This window comes from Erythrolamprus reginae, chromosome 9, assembly GCF_031021105.1.
Source record: "Erythrolamprus reginae isolate rEryReg1 chromosome 9, rEryReg1.hap1, whole genome shotgun sequence".
NCBI lineage: Eukaryota > Metazoa > Chordata > Lepidosauria > Squamata > Dipsadidae > Erythrolamprus > Erythrolamprus reginae.
Window position 1 is genome coordinate 15,618,990 of NC_091958.1, and position 19,022 is coordinate 15,638,011.

General features: G+C 40.4%; 1 long non-coding RNA gene across 1 annotated transcript in view; it reads left to right on the forward strand.

Moving 5' to 3' along the window:
* The first annotated feature begins 4,054 nt into the window (after positions 1-4,054).
* The window catches only part of LOC139171915 (uncharacterized), a 187,966-nt gene continuing 172,998 nt past the window's right edge, over positions 4,055-19,022 (forward strand). Inside the window, exon 1 of the long non-coding RNA XR_011559815.1 lies at positions 4,055-4,200. This is a non-coding gene — a long non-coding RNA (uncharacterized lncRNA). The remainder of the gene's footprint in view (positions 4,201-19,022) is intronic.

A 19,022-nucleotide genomic window follows, 5' to 3' on the forward strand; every position in this document is an offset into this window, starting at 1 on the left:
GAAAATAATGCAAGATAATATTTTGCTAGACCCTAAAACCAAACTCTTTATGCTATTATAGTTTCAATTTTTTCCTTGATCTTTTATCTTTTCCCCCGTAGGTGTGCCTTTTATTCCTATTTTCTTTTTATTAAAAGCACTTTTGCACAGTCACAGTGACCTCTCATGATTTTTTGAACTGTCTTTATAGATTAGTGCATAACAATTCTTTCATAAGGACATTTTTTAGATCTTTTCTCTTAACTATTTCTGTTCCTGCAACCTTAGTGACTAGGGTTGTGCTCGGAGGTCTTTGGCATGCATGAGGGGTTGATTTTGTCGAGGAGTTTCAAATTTGGCCATTACTTTTGCTCAAGGCAAGAATTTTATTTTATTTTTGCAATCAATTATTTCTTAACAACCATTCATCCCTGCGCAGAGTGAAGCAACCATCTCAGGCAATAGATTTATTATTCTTATTATATAGTGTTATGAAATGGTCACAATTTATTAGATGTTTGATATTATTTGAGATCATTTCCCAGAATGGGGAGAAATGCTTGAGGGATTTTGAGCCTTGTGTAGCAAAATAGTGTGACGACGCTTTGCCAGGCCATCCAAAAAGCAGCATTTAAACTTTGCCTTGAACAATACAAAGTCGAGTGTCAATGGAGATTCTCAGGCATCCAGTTCATTCTTGCCCCAAATTGTGGAGGAAACTAGGTACAGTAATACCTCACGATACGAACTTAATTGGTGCAAGAAGGAGGTTCGTAAGACGAAAGGTTCGTAAGACGAAACATTGTTTCCCATAGGAAACAATGTAAAGTCAATTAATCCGTGCAACCAAAAAACCCCCCGCAAAAAAACGGCTTTCGGCGACTGCTGGAAAGCCGCGCGGCTGTTTTAAAAGGTGACAGCCGGCCTGGGGGGCTTCCCAGCACCCCTGAACCCGGGTTAGGGGTTCGGGGGGGTGCTGGGAAGCCCCCCAGGCCGGCTGCGACCTTTTAAAACAGCCGCGCCGCTTCCCAGCTGTCTCCTGAAGCCGAACGCTAAAGCCGAACGTCCGCGTTCGGCTTCGGGAGACAGCTGGGAAGCGGCGCGGCTGTTTTAAAAGGTCGCAGCCGGCCTGAGGGGCTTCCCAGCAGTTATCCAATACACAAATACATAGGAAGAAAATAGACATGTAGTAATATATATAAGGATAAAAGAAAACAGAAGAGAAGATATACGAAAGCAAGAAAGTATACATGATAAATGAGATAAAGGAAAGACGATTGGACAGGGGACGGAAGGCACACTTGTGCACTTATGTACGCCCCTTACTGGCGTCTTAGGAACCTGGAGAGGTCAATCGTGGATAGTCTAAGGGAGAAATGTTGGGGGTTAGGGGTTGACACTATTGAGTCTAGTAATGAGTTCCATGCTTCGACAACTCGATTGTTAAAGTCATATTTTTTACAGTCAAGCTTGGAGCGGTTTGTATTAAGTTTGAATCTGTTGCGTGCTCTTGTGTTGTTGCGGTTGAAGCTGAAGTAGTCATTGACCGGTAGGACGTTGCAGCATATGATCTTTTCGTAGGATATTCTGTTTCGAGTGGAGGAGTGAAGGGCTCTTCTTGTGAAATATCTTTGGACGTTTTCAAGGGTGTTGATGTCTGAGATGAGGTATGGGTTCCAGACAGATGAGCAGTAGTCAAGGATGCTTCTATGTTCTAATTTTTAGGGGAAGTGCTTCTTGTGTGGCTAGTTCTGTGCCTCTGTGTTAATCTGTCTCGGCAGAAACAAGGGATCCCTTGCACATTAAAGACTCCTGTTGGGAGTTTGTGCTGCAATAAATATTTTAGCCTGTGAAATGTCATATTGTAAGATTAGCTGGTAACCCTTAGGAGCTAAACTGATTTTCTTCTTTACCTTTGCCTTGAGTAACAGCTTCTCAACTCATTTCTACAACTGCTCTGCTACTTCGCAAGTTTTTTTCTAGGGGGTGGGGAGTTAACTCTTGTGGATCTTAAACTTTCGCCATATAACTGAGCCAGCTGGGGGAATATAACTGCGGAATCTGACTTCATCTTGAGTCTGTTTATTTGTCTGCTTGTCGGTGAAAAATTAAAGACAAAATTTAGATGAATGAGAATTTAATTCACTTTATCTTCTGATGAGCTGTTACCGCAATCTGTGTGTTTCTCTCTGCAGACCTGCAGATTGTTAAGTGGGCAGACTAATGGATCGTATAATACTAATTTCTGAAGTACAGAATTGAAATGACTGTGAGTTTGTTGCTCGAATTTACAGTGATGTCACCAGTGTATAAAATAATCGATTTCTCACTTTTATCCAGTATTTTCAGGGAGCCTTCTTGATGATCATCAAACCTACCTATTAAGATCAGTTGGGGCGATCTTCTTCAGATTCAGCTTCGGGATCTGACATTGAGCTGTGGACATCTCTCTTAGTTAGAGTGAGTGTGGTAGTATGATATTAGTATGATCTTCATGCTATCCTGTTAAATGACACCAAAATGATAAAGAAATTTTTAAAAATGGCAAGACTATTAAAATTATTTTTTTGTAGAATAAGGTGTTATTTAAAATGTTCGTTTCAGATTATTAAATACATCCCATTTTTTAATATAATGCATATGGGAATTGAACTTCATCAAAATCTGTGTATATTCCTTCCTTCCTTTATTTATTTATTATTTATTTATTATTTAGATTTGTATGCCGCCCCTCTCCGCGAACTCGGGGCGGCATACAAATCTAAATTTGTATGCCTTCCTTCCTTCTTTCCTTCCTTCCTTCTTTCCTCCCTCCCTCCCTTCCTGCCCCCTTCCTTCCTTCCTTCCTTCTTTCCTCCCTCCCCCCTCCTTCTTTCCTTCCTTCTTTCCTTCCTTCTTTCCTCCCTCCCCCCTCCTTCTTTCCTTCCTTCTTTCCTTCCTTGCTTCCTTCCTTCTTTCCTCCCCCTCCTTCTTTCCTTCCTTCTTTCCTCCCTCCCCCTCCTTCTTTCCTTCCTTCTTTCCTTCCTTGCTTCCTTCCTTCTTTCCTCCCTCCCTCCTTCCCTGCCTCCTTCCTCCCTGCCTCCCTTCCTTGCTTCCTTCCTTCTTTCCTTCCTTCTTTCCTCCCTCCCTCCCTTCCTTGCTTCCTTCCTTCTTTCCTCCCTCCCTTCCTTCCCCAATGATGGAAGGAAATCTTTCCAGAAATAAACTCAATATCTTCCACTCCAAGCTGAAACTGAACATACAGTTCTATCCAGGGGCGGGTTCTAACCTATCTCGCTGCCGATTCACTTCCTCCTGCGCTGCGTAGCCCTGCCTCATGGGCAGGCACATGATTTGCGCTGACACCCATGTGCAATGCCAAAAATAAATTAAAAAATCCCCCTAAAGTCCAAAAACAAATGCATGCACAGTGCTGGGAACCTGGCTTCCACGCATGCTCAGAAAATTTTTAATCCCATTTTTCTTCAGCAATAAATCTATAGATGAAAATGAGTCACTGGTAAGTATACTGAGAGAATTCCTCCTTGCCAATGACGCTGAAGTAAATATCACAAGTTGTGATAAGTCTTGGCTTAAACACCAAATGGAAAGGGAGGCCACAAACCTGTTGCAGCTGTGTGATTTTTTCTGCAAGGTAAAGTTGTAGGCCTCAATTATGGTTGCCATGTGAGGATCACCTGGGCTCATTGTAATCATCTGCAAGGTAGAATGAAAACTCTTACTCCTTCCCTCAGTTCAGATCTTATACTCAAAGAGGACATATTGAGAAAATTCAATATATAAATTCAATGTACACTGCTCAAAAAAATAAAGGGAACACTCAAAGAACACACCCTAGATCTGATTTGAATGAAATATTCTCATTGGAATACTGTGTTCTGTACAAAGTTGAAAGTCCTGACCACATGTGAAATTGATTGACAATCAGTGTTGCTTCTTAAGTGGACAGTTTGATTTCACAGAAGTTCAATTTACTTGGAGTCATATTGTGTTGTTTAAGTGTTCCCTTTTTTTTTTTTTTTTTTTTTTGAGCAGTATATTTCTAAGGATGTAATTTTCATCTCCAAAGTCCTCTGGCAGATTGGAGATGAATGTGAGAGATGTGGTCTACAATATTATTTGTGGCCTTTAGGATCATTTCCTTGCAAGTGGAAGGGGTTTTAGGAGAGAAAACTAGTGATAAAGTAAAGTTTTAACCCAATAACTCTTTGCTGAGATAAGGTAAGTCTCTCCTATTTTTAGATATTTCCTTCATAAACTGGTACAGCTTTACACTTGTGAATGAGTAGATAAGTAGAAAACCTTTTTTGAGGGTGTGTGTGTTGTGGATGTATTCCTATTAATAGGAAGTCAATTTTATACTTCCTAGGTTAAAGGGACAGGAAGAATCAGAATATTATAAAATATGGGACAAATTCTATGAATGGTAAGAAAAGAGAACACAAAATCTAATAATGTTTTTAAAAAAACCAAACAATGTAACTGATAAGTAATAATGTAAATATGTAAATAGCGATTAACACAAGAATTTTATGAACAAAGAATCTGAGGTTAGTTGGGGAAAGATCAGAAACAACATGAAAAAATATTATTTTACTGAAAGAGTAGCAGATGCTTGGAACAAACTTCCAGCAGACGTGATTGGTAAATCCATAGTAACTGAATTTAAACATGCCTGGGATGATAAAATATAGGAAATAAGATAAGATAAAATACAGGAAATAGTATAAGAGCAGCCTAGATGGACTATGAGGTCTTTTTCTGACATCAATCTTCTGTGTTTCTATATAAAATATTGGTAAGGTGTGCTATTCATGTTTAAGAAAGGTTGTAAAAAATTAAGTATTAGTAAATGCATTTAACTCTGGAAAACAACTTCTGAAAAGAGAAGGGGCTACATAGAACCTCTCTCTATATATACACACTAAAACCCTCATATATATATACCCACTAAAATCCTCATTGTGTATTGGACTGACTGACTAACTAACTAATTAACTAGCTAGCTAGCTAGCTAGCTAGATAGATAGATAGATAGATAGATAGATAGATAGATAGATAGATAGATAGATAGATAGATAGACAGACAGACAGATAGATAGATAGATAGATAGATAAATAAATAATTTTATGTTTGTTTGTATTTTGTATTGTGTTATTTTAAAAATTTAATAATTTATTTTTTTAAAAAAATATTTCCTAGTCAAATAACATCTCATCCCTTGGTTGGGCAATGTGTAAATAACATTTGTGGGCTCAGGGTTTTTTTTTCTCTTACTGTCAACTATTTCCACTCCATCCCAACACATGCCAACAGTTTCTTCTCCTGTTGCTTCCATCCTTGATGCTTTCCAGATGACTTTGATCCAGCTTATTAATTTGTTCAACAAGGAAAAAAAACCTTTGGCAATCATCAAGCTCACACTCCCTGCAGGACTCAACTTAGAAATTCCTCTTTCATTCTTATCACATGTTTGCCGGAAGATTTGGTGTAAACAAATCTAACGGTCATTTTCTCATAGCTATCTATTTTGCAAGTGTGTCATTTTTATGGCCTCGGCTTTGATAGCAGAAGCAGATATTTGGATTTTGTTTTTTTGTTTTTTTTAAACTTCAGAGGATGATGCAGTTTTTATGGTTTTTCATTGTTTCTGGATGTGCTGTACGTAACCACTTTGGTCAACTAGATTCAAACATGACTGAGGAGAGCTTTTATTAGGGTCGGCCAGAAAGTAATGCACCACATTTTTTTCCTTCAACGATTATTTATTGAACACAATGAAACTTACACACAAGAAAGAATGATGTTTCTTCTACAATCTCTATTTTTCCACATAATCTTTGTGGCCTTTCTCCAGTGAGACACAAGGGCATGGATGCCCTGTCGGTACCACCCCTTGTTCTGGTCACAAAGCCATTTCTGGACTGTGCGAATCCCCTCTTTATCATCCTCAAAATGTGAATGGCATTCCGTGAGTGGCATCCATTCAGATCCATGCAGATTCTCCATAAAGTGTACACAAACGTGTTCTGTCGGGCTCTCTGGCAGAATCCTCCCAAAAATTCACAGGTACAAATTTCAGACACACACACATTTGAAAATTCAAAACAATGTTCTTTATAATGAAAATTCACATAAAGCAAGCCCTCTTTTGGTATAGCAAAGAGCACTGGTCTCCAAACAAACTGGTAATTTGTGCAAGTCCCTTATCAGTCCTGTGATACTTAGCTTGCTGCTGTGAGGTAATTCACAGTCCTTCTTCTTTCACAAAGTGAAACATACTTTGCTCTGGTTTAGTTTCAAAGTGGGGAAAAAGCAGCACACAAAAGGTCAAAGTCAGTAAAGCAGTCACGAAACACAACGATCAGATAATCCTCCACAATGGCCAAACCCACAGGCTGCTATTTATAGCAGCCTCACTAATCACCACAGCCCCACCCAACCACAGGTGGCCTCATTTTATTTGATAATAATCTCTCAGTTGTTGTTGCCTATGCATTGCTCTCCGCATGTGTGGCTGTATCATTAACTCTTGTTCTGAATCCAAGGAGGAGCTAGATAATTGATCTCCTTCTGAGCTGTCTGCCACACTCTCTTCCTCCCTGTCACTCATGTCTTCTTGGTCAGAGGAGCCTTCATCATCAGATTCCACCGGGGGCAAAACAGGCCTGCAGCATGTGGATGTCTCCCCCACATCCACAGTCCTTGGGGCAGGAGCTTGGCCGGAGCTAACCACAACACAAACGTTTGTGAATGTTCCCAACAGTTTCTTTCTCCGCAGTGAGTAATTCAATGTCGACATGATGCTTGTAACATACATCACTTACAGACGCCATTTCGAAACACTGCTGCAGCTACGCTCTCTATCTGAAGAAATGCAAAATTTACACAGGCACTCAATTCAAATAATGTATAACTTCTATTCTTTTCTTTATTTATATTATTACATATCTATTCTCTTCAATGTGTATTATGTATTGGACAAAATACAAAGCACAAATCTAATATTAAAACCCATTATAAAACAGTCATATCATCCAATTAAACCAAACATAAAATGAGACAGGTAAGGATCAATTATGTCCCCCAAAATACCAGTGAAAATAGCTGAAATCTCCATTGCGCTCATGAGATTTAATTGATTTTCACCATTTTTCTGCTTCTGCACAATTTGGTGAAAATAGCCAAAATCTCACAAGATTTGGCTTGCTGTTCATGCACAGAAGCCAAATCTTGCACGGTGCATGTGCGTGCACCTGTTGGGAGCGTGCCTGCCTATACCGGCCAAGAAAGACCATCCGGGTAGCAAGATAAATTTCAGCCCACCACTGGTATAGGGTTACCTGCCTAAGATGAGGGTTGGATTAGAAGACCTCTAAGGTCCCTTCCTACTCTGACATTCTATTCTATTCTATTCTATTCTATTCTATTCCATTCCATTCCATTCCATTCCATTCCATTCCATTCCATATGCAATACATGAGAGTAGCACTCTATGGCTTGTTGCCTCCATCAATTCCACTTCATATTTTTCAAGATTCCGAAACAGAGAGATATATATTGAAGCCTCAGTCATAGGTCATCCCAGAAACTTTTGGATGTAGTTCCTAATGTCCTCATCTTTCAGACCTTCTGGGAAGGTCTGGTCAGGAAACATACTGCACAGGTATGACTGAAAATCTATTCTTTCAGGTGTAATAATAGAATTGAAAGACTTTCTCCTCACTATTCCATCAAAGAGTGTCAAGGCAGGGCAATTTTGAACATCATTCTCCCCCTCTCTCTCTTTTTTCCTGCCAGGGCTAAGATGTTGTCCTTATAACCTGTCTTTCATTCTTTCTTCAAGGTTATCTCGCTGTTCCTCTATTAGATCTCACATACATCCTCGCTGATAGATAAAACATCAACTTTAGATAATGTTCTCTGTTCTCCCTCATTTTTATCATGGTGATGAATTCCCCCCACAGTTCAGTGGCATTGAGAACTGTTGACGAAAGTTATTGCTGCTAAGAAAAGTCGAACATGCCACAAAGCCAATGCTAATGATGAGTTTCATCCTCAAGTAAACAAGAATTTCTTATCTCCCATCACATTCTTTTCATTTTTTTCCCTTCCGGTGTAGAATAGAAAATATGAACAGATGGTTTGTACCCAGCTTAAACTCTCCTTAGATCAGATCTGGACAACCAGTAGGACTCCCGTGTTTTTGTTGTAGAAGAAAATCCAGCAGTTCCATCCAAAAAGGCCTACGATGAGGAATTTTGGGAGTAGATGTAGCCTTGGTGGTGCAGTGGTTAGAGTGCAGTACTGCAAGCTCCTTCTGCTGATCACCGGCTGCCAGCAGTTTGGCAGATCGAATCTCACCAGGCTCAAGGTTGACAGCCTTCCATCCTTCCAAAGTCGGTAAAATGAGGAGCCAGATTTTGGGGGGCAATGACTCTTTGTAAACGGCTTAGAGAGGGCTGTGAAGCACTGTGAAGCGGTATGTAAATCTAAATGCTATTGCTAATGCTATAGATCCAGTGTAAAGCTCTGAACAAGTTCTGTAGTATAATTACATCATCTCTTCAATTCCATTTTTGTGTGTGTGTGTTTGAGAGAGAAAATTTTGGTGATCGGTGGAGAAATCTTGGTCCCTATGACTGAGAGCAATTAATCCAGTCCAGGAAGAAGAAAGGAAAGGAAAGAGGGGAGTGGAAGGGAAGGGACTACAGCTACAGCTCTGGAATATGGGACTGACTTTCCCAACAACATCAGCAAGCCACCATCAAATAAGTTTCAATTATTTTGTAATAATTTGTTTGTTTATTTATTTGATTTTTTTATGCCGCCCATCTCCTTAAACTCAGGGCAGCTTACAACATGTTAGCAATAGCATTTTTTTTAACAGAGCCAGCATATTGCCCCCACAATCTGGGTCCTCATTTTACCCACCTCGGAAGGATGGAAGGCTGAGTCAACCTTGAGTTGGTGATGAGATGTGAACTTCTGACCTACAGATCTACAGTCAGCTTCAGTGGCCTGCAGTACAGCACTCTACCAGCTGCGCCACCCCGGCTCTCTATTGCTAAATGCTATTGCTAAATCCCATCACTACAGTTTCAGAATGAAGACACAGAACAGGACAATGGCATTGCCCTCCTCCCTTACATCAAAGGCACCACAGATAAAATCAGCAAAATTATCCGCAAACACAACATCAAGACAGCCTTTGGTACAGATAAAAAATAGCCAACATCCTAAGAAATCCCAAAGACAATATCCAGCTAGAAAACCAGGGAGTTTATCAAATACCATGTAAAATCTGCCCAGCCACATATATTGGACAAACTAACAGGAGAGTAAATGCACGTGTTGCAGAACATAAGAATGCATTAAGAAAAAAAACCCTCCCTTTTCCAACATTTCAAAACTACAGGACATGAAATTGATTTTGACAGTACTAAATTAATTTCCAAAACAGAACACTACAGCAAAAGAATAATTATGGAAGCCATCGAGATAGAAAAACATCCCCAAAATATGAACAAGCAGGATGATACCTCCCGCCTACCAGACATCTGGAAACCAGCCCTCATTAACAAACCTATCCCAGCCATAGAAACTGAAACCAGACTCAGAACACACATTGCAAAACAACCAAGTAGCCTGCAAGCTCCAACTACTCAGGATATCACCCCTAATCCACAATCATTAACTAATCAGCATACCTCAGTTAAATCAACGACCCCAGGTGTTACCCCACTGACTCACCAGGAAGTTTCTACACAGCAGGCAATTGCTGAGCCATCAAACCACACCCAGCCACCAGTATTTATAGAAGGAAGGCAGCTCAGGTCTCGCTGTGTTCGCCCTAGAACAAGGACAGAAACACCAGCCTGAAGATGACGAGTGGGACCTCGTTGAAACGTCGCCAGAAATTTCTAAATCCTACACGGGAAGAAGCCTTAATATGCCAAGACTGTCATATATATATATATATATATATGTGTATATTACCAATACATACTTGACAAATAAAATAAATAAACAACAATAACAACAAACAGCTGCTCCAAACTCTAGGATTCGACCCCTCTTTATAGGAATCCCCAGGTTAAAACCCTAAATGATTTACTGTTGCTGTTATATCATAATGAACTAGGAACTCCTTTTTCCCCCAGCAGAAATAGATAGAATTCTCTGGTTTTAAATTTTTTTGCCTTCTGAACTTGCTACCTTTAGCCCTTATTCTGATGCACCAGATCGTGTTAGGTGGCATCAAGAAGAAGATACAGATTATTTTTGAATGGAGAACCACTTACTTCAGTATCGATTTTTCAAATTTCAGTTGAATTGAATTCCAATATGTTTCTTATATTTTTAATCAAGTTTGTGCTCTTGCTGTTAATGGAGAAAAGGAAGCCAGCTGTTTAACAACACCCCCTACATTTGATCACATCAAAGATGCTGGGGAGATGTTTGTAAAAAACATTTGGCAATTCACATTAAAAGGAGAGAGAGAAGAGAAGAGAACCATGCTGTCTTTTATATTTATTCATTTTACTAATGAATTAAAGGCAGCTGAGAAAAAGAATATCTCCTTGTAAGTCGACTAAGCTTTGTTTCTTTCTACCTGCTTCTCTCTTGTTCTAACGTCCAATTACTTCAGTGTTGTACATAGCACAACATTGTTTTATTTAAAGGGACTACAAAGCACTGACTTTATTGACAAAATTTTCCACTAATAGTTGAAGACAGCTACTTTCCTCAAATGGCTATTTGTGCTGTTAAACTCAGAGGGACTAAGAATTAAATCCCGCAGTCATCTCAGTATAATGGTGATAAATGTTTTTAAATTATATTAGAGCTTTTAAAGTCTTTTTAGCCATATTAATTGGATTTTTGGATGTATTTGTTATATGGTTTTGATATGTTGTGAGCCACCTCGAGTCCTTGGAGAGGGGCGGCATACAAACCCAATAACTAACTAACTAACTAACTAACTAACTAACTAACTAACTAACTAACTAACTAACTAACTAACTAACTAACTAACTGAGTTGGAAGGGACCTTGGAGGTCTTTTAGTCCAGCCCCCTGCTTAATCAGGAATCCCTACAGACAGATGGTTGTCCAATCTCTTCTTAAAAATCTTCAGTGTTGGAGCACCCACAACTTCTGGAGGCAGGTCGTTCCACTGATTAATTGCTCTGTCAGGAAATTTCTCCTTAGTTCTCGGTTGGTTTTCTGTTTGAGTAGATTTCATCCATTGTTAGTAGTCCTGCTTCAGGTGCTTTGGGGAATAGCTGACTCCCTCTTCTTTGTGGCAACCACTCTATCTATCTATCTATCTATCTATCTATCTATCTATCTATCTATCTATCTATCTATCTATCTATCTATCTACCTACCTACCTACCTACCTACCTACCTACATCTATCTATCTATCTATCTATCTATCTATCTATCTATCTATCTATCTATCTATCTATCTATCTATCTACTTTCATACGTACGTATTGGTGGTATACAAAGATATAACAATATTTATGTACAGGATACTAATAAAAGAGAAACATTAGGACAGGGGACGGAAGGCACTCTGGTGCACTTATGCATGCCCCTTACTGACCTCTTAAAAATTGGGAGAGGTCAACAGTGGATAGTCCAAGGGTAATGTTTTGGGGGTTAGGTGATGATACTACAGAGTCAGGTAGTGACTTCCGTGCCTCAACTACTCGGTTACTAAAGTCGTATTTTCTGCAGTCACGTTTAGAGCGGTTTACTTTAAGTTTGTATCTATGTGTGCTCATGTGTTGTTGCGGTTGAAGCTGAAGTAGTCGTTGACAGGAAGGACGTTGTAGCAGATGATTTTATGGGCTATGCTTAGGTCGTGTTTAAGGCGATGTAGTTCTAAGCTTTCTAAGCCTAGGATTGTAAGTCTAGTTGCGTGGGGTATTCCGTTGCAAGTGGAGGGCTTTTCTAGTAAAGTATCTCTGGACATTTTTTAGAGTGTTTATTTCTGAAATACAGTGTGGGTTCCAGACAGATGAGCTGTATTCAAGGATTGGTCTGGCAAAACTTTTGTATGTTCTGGTCAGTAGTGTGACTAAGGGAGACACTGCTATCATGTCTCCCCTTGTCCTTCTTTTCATTAAACTAGACATACCCAGTTCCTGCAACCTTCCATATCTTTCAGCTCTAGTTCACTAATCATCTTTGCTTTTCTTCTCTTCACTCTTTCCAGAGTCTCAACATCTTTTTTTATATTGTGGAGACCAAAACTGGATACAATATTCCAGGTGAGGTCTTTCTTAGCACGGCATTATAAAGTAGTACTAGGAACAGTTTTGCAGAATGTGGGTTATGCCATGAATAAACACAAAGCACTTAGAGGTCTTGGCAAAAACATCCCTTCATACCAATGGTTGGTTTTTTTTCCCCAATTACCAGGGAAATTGTACTAGGAAAATAATGTGATAGAAGATGATCACACCGTGATTTCTGCCTCCTTCTCCTCCCTCCCAAATCCCTGATAAAAGCCAAGCTGCTCTTATGAAGTTGTGGATTCTTCTTTTTCCCCATCCCTTTATGCAATATGCATACAAGCTATTCGGAGGCAGAAGGGAATTCCTGTCCTTACTAAAGGGCCTTTGAAAATAGCTGTTTGGTAAACATACCAAGCCTCAATCTGTCATTCTCTCCTTTCCATATGGACTAAGAAATGCATGTGAGGTGGGATGTGGCTTTCTCTTATGGCAATTTGTCTTCTAAATCTGCACCGCGGGCCCAGCTCCTTCCTCCTCTTCATATTTATTTTAGTGATTGATTGATTAGATTTGTATGCTGTCCCTCTCCGTAGACTCGGGGCGGCTAACAACAATAATAAAACAGCGTGTAACAAATCTAATATTTAAAATAACTAAAAACCCTTTATTAAAACCAAGCATACACACAAACATACCATGCATAAATTGTATAGGCCTGGGGGGAAACTCAACCCAGAAAAGACGGAGTGGCTGTGGGTCTTGCCTCCCAAGGACAATTCCATCTGTCCGTCCATTACCAGGGGGGGGGGACTACTGACCCCCTCAGAGAGGGTTTGCAACTTGGGCATCCTCGATCCACAGCTGACATTGGAACATCATCTTTCGGCTGTGGCGAGGAGGGCGTTTGCCCAGGTTTGCCTGGTGCACCAGTTGCGGCCCTATTTGGACAGGGAGTCATTGCTCACAGTCGCTCATGCCCTCATCACCTCGAGGTTCGACTACTGCAATGCTGTCTACATAGGGCTACCTTTGAAAAGTGTTTGGAAACTTCAGATCGTGCAGAACACAGTCGCGAGAGCCATCGTGGGGCTTCCAAGATTCGCCCACGTTTTTTCAACACTCTGTGGCTTGCATTGGGTGCCGATCAGTTTCTGGTCACAATTCAAAGTGTTGGTCATGATCTACATGGCATTGGACCAGAGTACCTCTGGAACCGCCTGCTACCGCACGAATCCCAGCGACCGATAAGGTCCCACAGAGTTGGCCTTCTCCGGGTCCCGTCGACTAAACAATGTCATTTGGCGGGGCTCAGGGGAAGAGCCTTCTCTGTGGCAGCCCCGGCCCTCTGGAACCAACTCCCCCCAGAGATTAGAACGGCCCCCACCCTCCCTATCTTTTGTAAGCTACTCAAGACTCACTTATACCTCCAGGCATGGGGGAGTTGAGACACCTTTCCCCAAGGCTTTTTTATACTTTGTTTTATGTTTGGTATGAATGTGCTGTTTGGTTTTTAAAATAATGATAGGGTTTTATATGTTTTTTAATATTAGATTTGTTCCACTGTTATATTGTTTTTATTACTGTTGTGAGCTGCCTTGAGTCTTCGGAGAGGGGCGGCATACAAATCTAATAAATAAAAATAAAAATAAATAAAATAAATAAAATCTCAATTCCCCCATGCCTGATGACAGAGGTGGGTTTTAAGGAGTTTACGAAAGGCGAGGAGGGTGGGGGCAATTCTGATCTCTGGGGGGAGCTGGTTCCAGAGGGTCGGGCCCAGCCCACAGAAGGCTCTTCCCCTGGGTCCCGCCAATATATATTCCTCCCCTTTTAATTTTTATGCTATTTGTGAAAGAGAGTGAAGACAACGACAGAAAAAAGAAATGGGGAGGGAAACAGAAACCTCCCTCCTTGCATTGCTCACAAGCAATTGGAAAACAATATTAAAGGGTAGTGATTATGACGGGTTGTTTGGCCAACTGCCAGGTCCGTTTAGAAACAGCAAGCATCTGAACCTGGATTAATGGCGTTTTGCTGCTTTAATCTGGTTATAATCAGACAGGGTGGGTTGTTTTTGCAGTCTCGGCTGAAAAGCTTTTCAGACCTTTTCCTGATGGCACGGCATGAGTGTATGAGAGGTATTGTGAGAAATAAATCACCCTTGTTCTTTGGTGAATAGATTGTACTCAAACAGTGCTCGTAAACCGGAGAAGAAAATGCTAGCTAGGAAGTGACCAATGTATGAAATTCCTTGGAGGGGTAAAATTTAATGTCAAAACAGCTTTTCGGAAGATGCTAAACAGCTGTTCTCAGTATCTATGGCAGGCCAGGTTGGCTTAAGCTGGTGAGAGGCAATAGCAATAGCTCTTAGACTTATATACCGCTTCACAGTTCTTTTACAGCCCTCGCTAAGTGGTTTACAGAGTCAGCATATTGCCCCCAACAATCTGGGGGACTCATTTGACCCACCTCGGAAGGATGGAAGGCTGAATCAACCTAGAGCCAGTGATGAGATTTGACCTGCAGATCTACAGTCAGCTTTAGTTGCCTTACACTACTTTCATAATTTTGTGACAATTAAACAACCTTTAAAGGTTTTGTTATGATTAAATAAGCATTTGTGATTGAGCCTGGTGAGATTTGAACAGGTGAACTACAGCCAGCAGTCAGCCGAAGCAGCTTGCAGTACAGTGTTCCCTCGATTTTCGCGGGTTCGAACTTTGCGAAAAGTCTATATCACGTTTTTTCCCACCCGATGACGTCATGTGCCATTGCCAAACTTTCCTCTGCCTTTAATAATAATTTTTTAAAATAAACTTTAATAAATAAACACAGTGAGTAATAATCTAAATGGTTGCTAAGGGAATGGGAAATTACAATTTAGGGGTTTAAAGTGTTAAGGGAAGGTTTGTGACAGTGTTCATAGCCAAAAATAGTGTATTTACTTCCGCAGCTCTACTTCGCGGAAATTAGACTTTCTCAGGCGATCTCGGAACACATCCCCCGTGAAAATTGAGGGAACACTGTACTGCACTCTAACCACTGTGCCACTGAGGCTTGTGAATCTGAACATGACAAGTTGTTGGGTTGAAGGATTGAAAAGTACCCCAAATTACAATACTTCCCAGGGATTTGTACAGGCTTCCTGCTTTCTCTAACCACTGACAGCTGCTGGACTGTCTTTCCAGGATCATTTAAGGCTACCCATTGTTCCTGGCCTCTTTTAAAAATGGCACCTGCAGAAGTTTATGGAAAATGGAAAATTGTATCTCTTTGAGGTGATTTAGAGGCCAGGCACCCTAACCCTAACACTTGATGTGAGTGATGTCAAATTGGCCACCTTTAAGCCAGTAACATGACCTTTAAGCCAACCCCCTGGTCACATGATCATCAAGCCACTCCCATCTGGTCACATGGTCAGCAAACCACACCCACAAAATAAGTCATGCCCACAATGTGTTCTGCCTGACTGGCTCAGGCAATGCATAATAGTCCAAGGAAAAGAAATCAAACACACACATGCTCTGCTAATCAGCAAACTTGTATTAAATAAACAAAAAAGGGTTACTCAAAACAGTTCTTAGTGTCCAAAAACAATGATAGTGCAAGGCTTACTTCAGCCACATACAAAAACACAGGAAAAAACAAACAAAGACAACCTGGAATGAGCAAAGACGTTTCAGGAGTCCTTTTGAATCTTTGAAGCAAACAGCAAGTCCCAGAGTTTTCACCTCCCACTTGTCTGAAAAAGCTGGGTTGAAAACTCCAATGGCACGGAACAGAAACTTCAGAGCAGGAACCACAAAATAACACAGATAAACAGCCACAGTTTGCCTTGGGCCTCTGTTCCCTTTTATCCCTTTAGCCCTCATTAAGGAAACCACACCCAGCCCTCAGTATAAGAACCACACCCAGCCCAGGTGCTACTATGATGACTTGTAATACTCCTTCAGTCGATCCCTTCTCTGCATAGCTCTTCTGCTACGCAGATCAATATATTGATCTGCAGAAGAATCCAGAGACAAAAGACTGTCTGAGGGACTGTATGCCAAATCCCCTGGGCTGTCTGCTGAATCCTGCGTACCAGTGGCCTCGTCCTCCTGGCTGTCTGCCACATCTTCCTGGCTGTCAGCCAGGCTTTCGCATTCAATTTGTGCTGCGTCTCTCCCATCTGTGGAAGCAAAGGCTGGCCCAGGCCCAAACACAACACAATGTGGTAAACTTTTTTGCAGCCCTTCACTGTATGTAAGTATGTATGTATGACTGGTGGGTCACTCCCGGTTTGCCCGGGTTCTGTGAACCGGTAGGGCCAGTGGTGGGAGGCTCCGCCCACCCACTCAGGACAGATCTGTGCATGCACAGAAGCATCACAAGCATACGGGCATGGGTGCAAACCGGTAGTAACACGTTTTAGAACCCACTATGGGCATGTATGTATGTAGTGTTGGTAGATAATATCCCCAAAACTTTCTGGAATGTACAAAACTTCCAAATTATATTGGAAAAGTAGAAAACATGAAGGGTATTTTTGTTACGCCTGATGGATGTGTAGAAAAGCTAGGAAATTTTGGGTTCAAATATGCACAAAGCTACTTTAAAAAAATAATATTCAACTGAAAAAACTTTTTTTGTTGAGACTGATGGATAGACAATTAGCAAAGAGCTGTGGAAGATTGTTTTTTGTACATTGTAATTGCAGCGGGATAATTATACGCACAGAAATGGAAAGACTCTCAAATACCCACAATGGAGGGTGAGATGACAAAATTTGCAGAGATGGCAAAAATGACTTGCTTGATTAGGAAAAAAGACAATAACTACATTTGTCAGTGACTGGAAACACTTATGGACTTTTTGCTGAAAACTGAAAAAAATGAACTTGTGATTTATGAGTTCGACAATTAGAAAGAATAGAATATGGAAAAAAATGGAGATATGATGTCATCTTACAGAGAGGATAGAATTTAAAGGCATTTATAATCATGGTAGAGAAGATTGTTTTTTTCTTCTTTTTCTTACTTACATTTATGTACTCTTTATATTTTCTCTTTCAATTTGTATTGTTTTTACTCTGTTAAAAATCCCAATAAGAATTAATAATAACAAAAAAGTATCAGGAAATCCTAAAATTATTATTTGCCCATTAATCTCCTCCCCAAAGCGAGGGAGGAAATATGAGACATTGGCTTGCTTAAAAATGATAATTTCTTGCTGCCTCTCTATAGTGCTGACTTTTAATTTATGAGATTAAATTAAACCCATTCCCCACCTCTCCGATTGGAGCCGCCGTCCTGAAGCAAGTTCAGAAAGCAAAGAATTAAGATTTCAACCTCTGAGAAGTATTGATTTATCTTTAGATAGGAACGAACCGAAGTTAGTGAAATGGAATGGAATGGAGATGTTTTAAAAATCCATTGCAGGAGAGAGCAAAAAAAGAAGGAGAAGGAAGGAACTGGGTTTTATTTTATTTTCTTTCAGCCATGGTAAGGGAGCATTCAATTACACTGGTCAACACACACAAAAAATCATCAGCAAAAGTAATATGTCTGTTTTATGGAGTTTGATGCGCTTATTCAAAAAAAAATGCTTAGTTTTGCTCTATCACATAAAGTGTCTGATATAGAAGCATTTTTGTTATTACGTTATTTTTGATATGTAGATTACTGTTTTCTTAATGTCTCCAGTATATTTCCTATACCTTATAATAATGATGCTGCTCGGTGGAAACTATACCTGCTACAGAAAAGTTATATACAGTGGTATCTCTACTTACGAACTTAATTCGTTCCATGACCAGTTTCTTAAGTAGAAAAGTTTGTAAGAAGAAGCACTTTTTCCCATAGGAATCAAGGTAAAAGCAAATAATGCGTGTGGTTGGGGAAACAACAGGGAGGGTGGAGGCCCTGTTTCCTCCCAGGAGATTCCTAGAGAGGCCCCACGGAGGCTTCTTCCTGCCTTTTCCAGTTACAGTTTTGGAGGCTCAGGTTTGTAAGTGGAAAATGGTTCTTGAGAAGAGGCAAAAAAATCTTGATCACCCGGTTCTTATCTAGAAAGGTTCGTAAGTAGAGGCATTTGTAGATAGAGGTACCACTGTAATGGTAAAAATAATGATAGAAGACAATAGAACAGTGGGACAGGGATGGAGGCACAATTGTGTGCTTATGCATGCACCTTACAGACCTCTTAGAAAAGGGGAGAGGTCAATTGTAGATAATCTAAGGTTAAATGTTTTGGGGTTAGGAGTAGAAACCACAGAGTCCGGTAGTGCATTCCAGGCATTGATCACTCTATTGCTGAAGTCATATTTTCTGCAGTCTAGTTTGGAGCCCCATGGAGGCTTCTCCCTGCCTTTTCCGGCCCTGTTTCCTCCCAGGTGATTCCTAGAGAGGCCCCACGGAGGCTTCTCTCTGCCTTTTCTCGTTAAGTTTCGGAGGGCCGGGTTTGTAAGTGGAAAATTGTTCTTGAGAAGAAGCAAAAAAATCTTGAACAACCAGTTCTTATCTAGAAAAGTTCGTAAGTAGAGGCGTTCTTAAGTAGAGGTAGCACTGTACATTTTTGAAATCAGAACAAAAAATGATTCAGAAAAGTACAAGGTCAACTGTGATATTCTTTTGTAGACCTGTGTTATTTTTGTTGATATAGTTGTTAATAAAATCAAGGCCATGGTGTAAATGGGCTTGTAGCCCACCAGCCTAGGATTCTGGGTGGGTTTTTCTTTTAGAAAAACAAACCAGGCTGGATCAGCTTCTGGGCAACAAAGAAATTTAGGAAAACCTGGCACTGTATCTTTA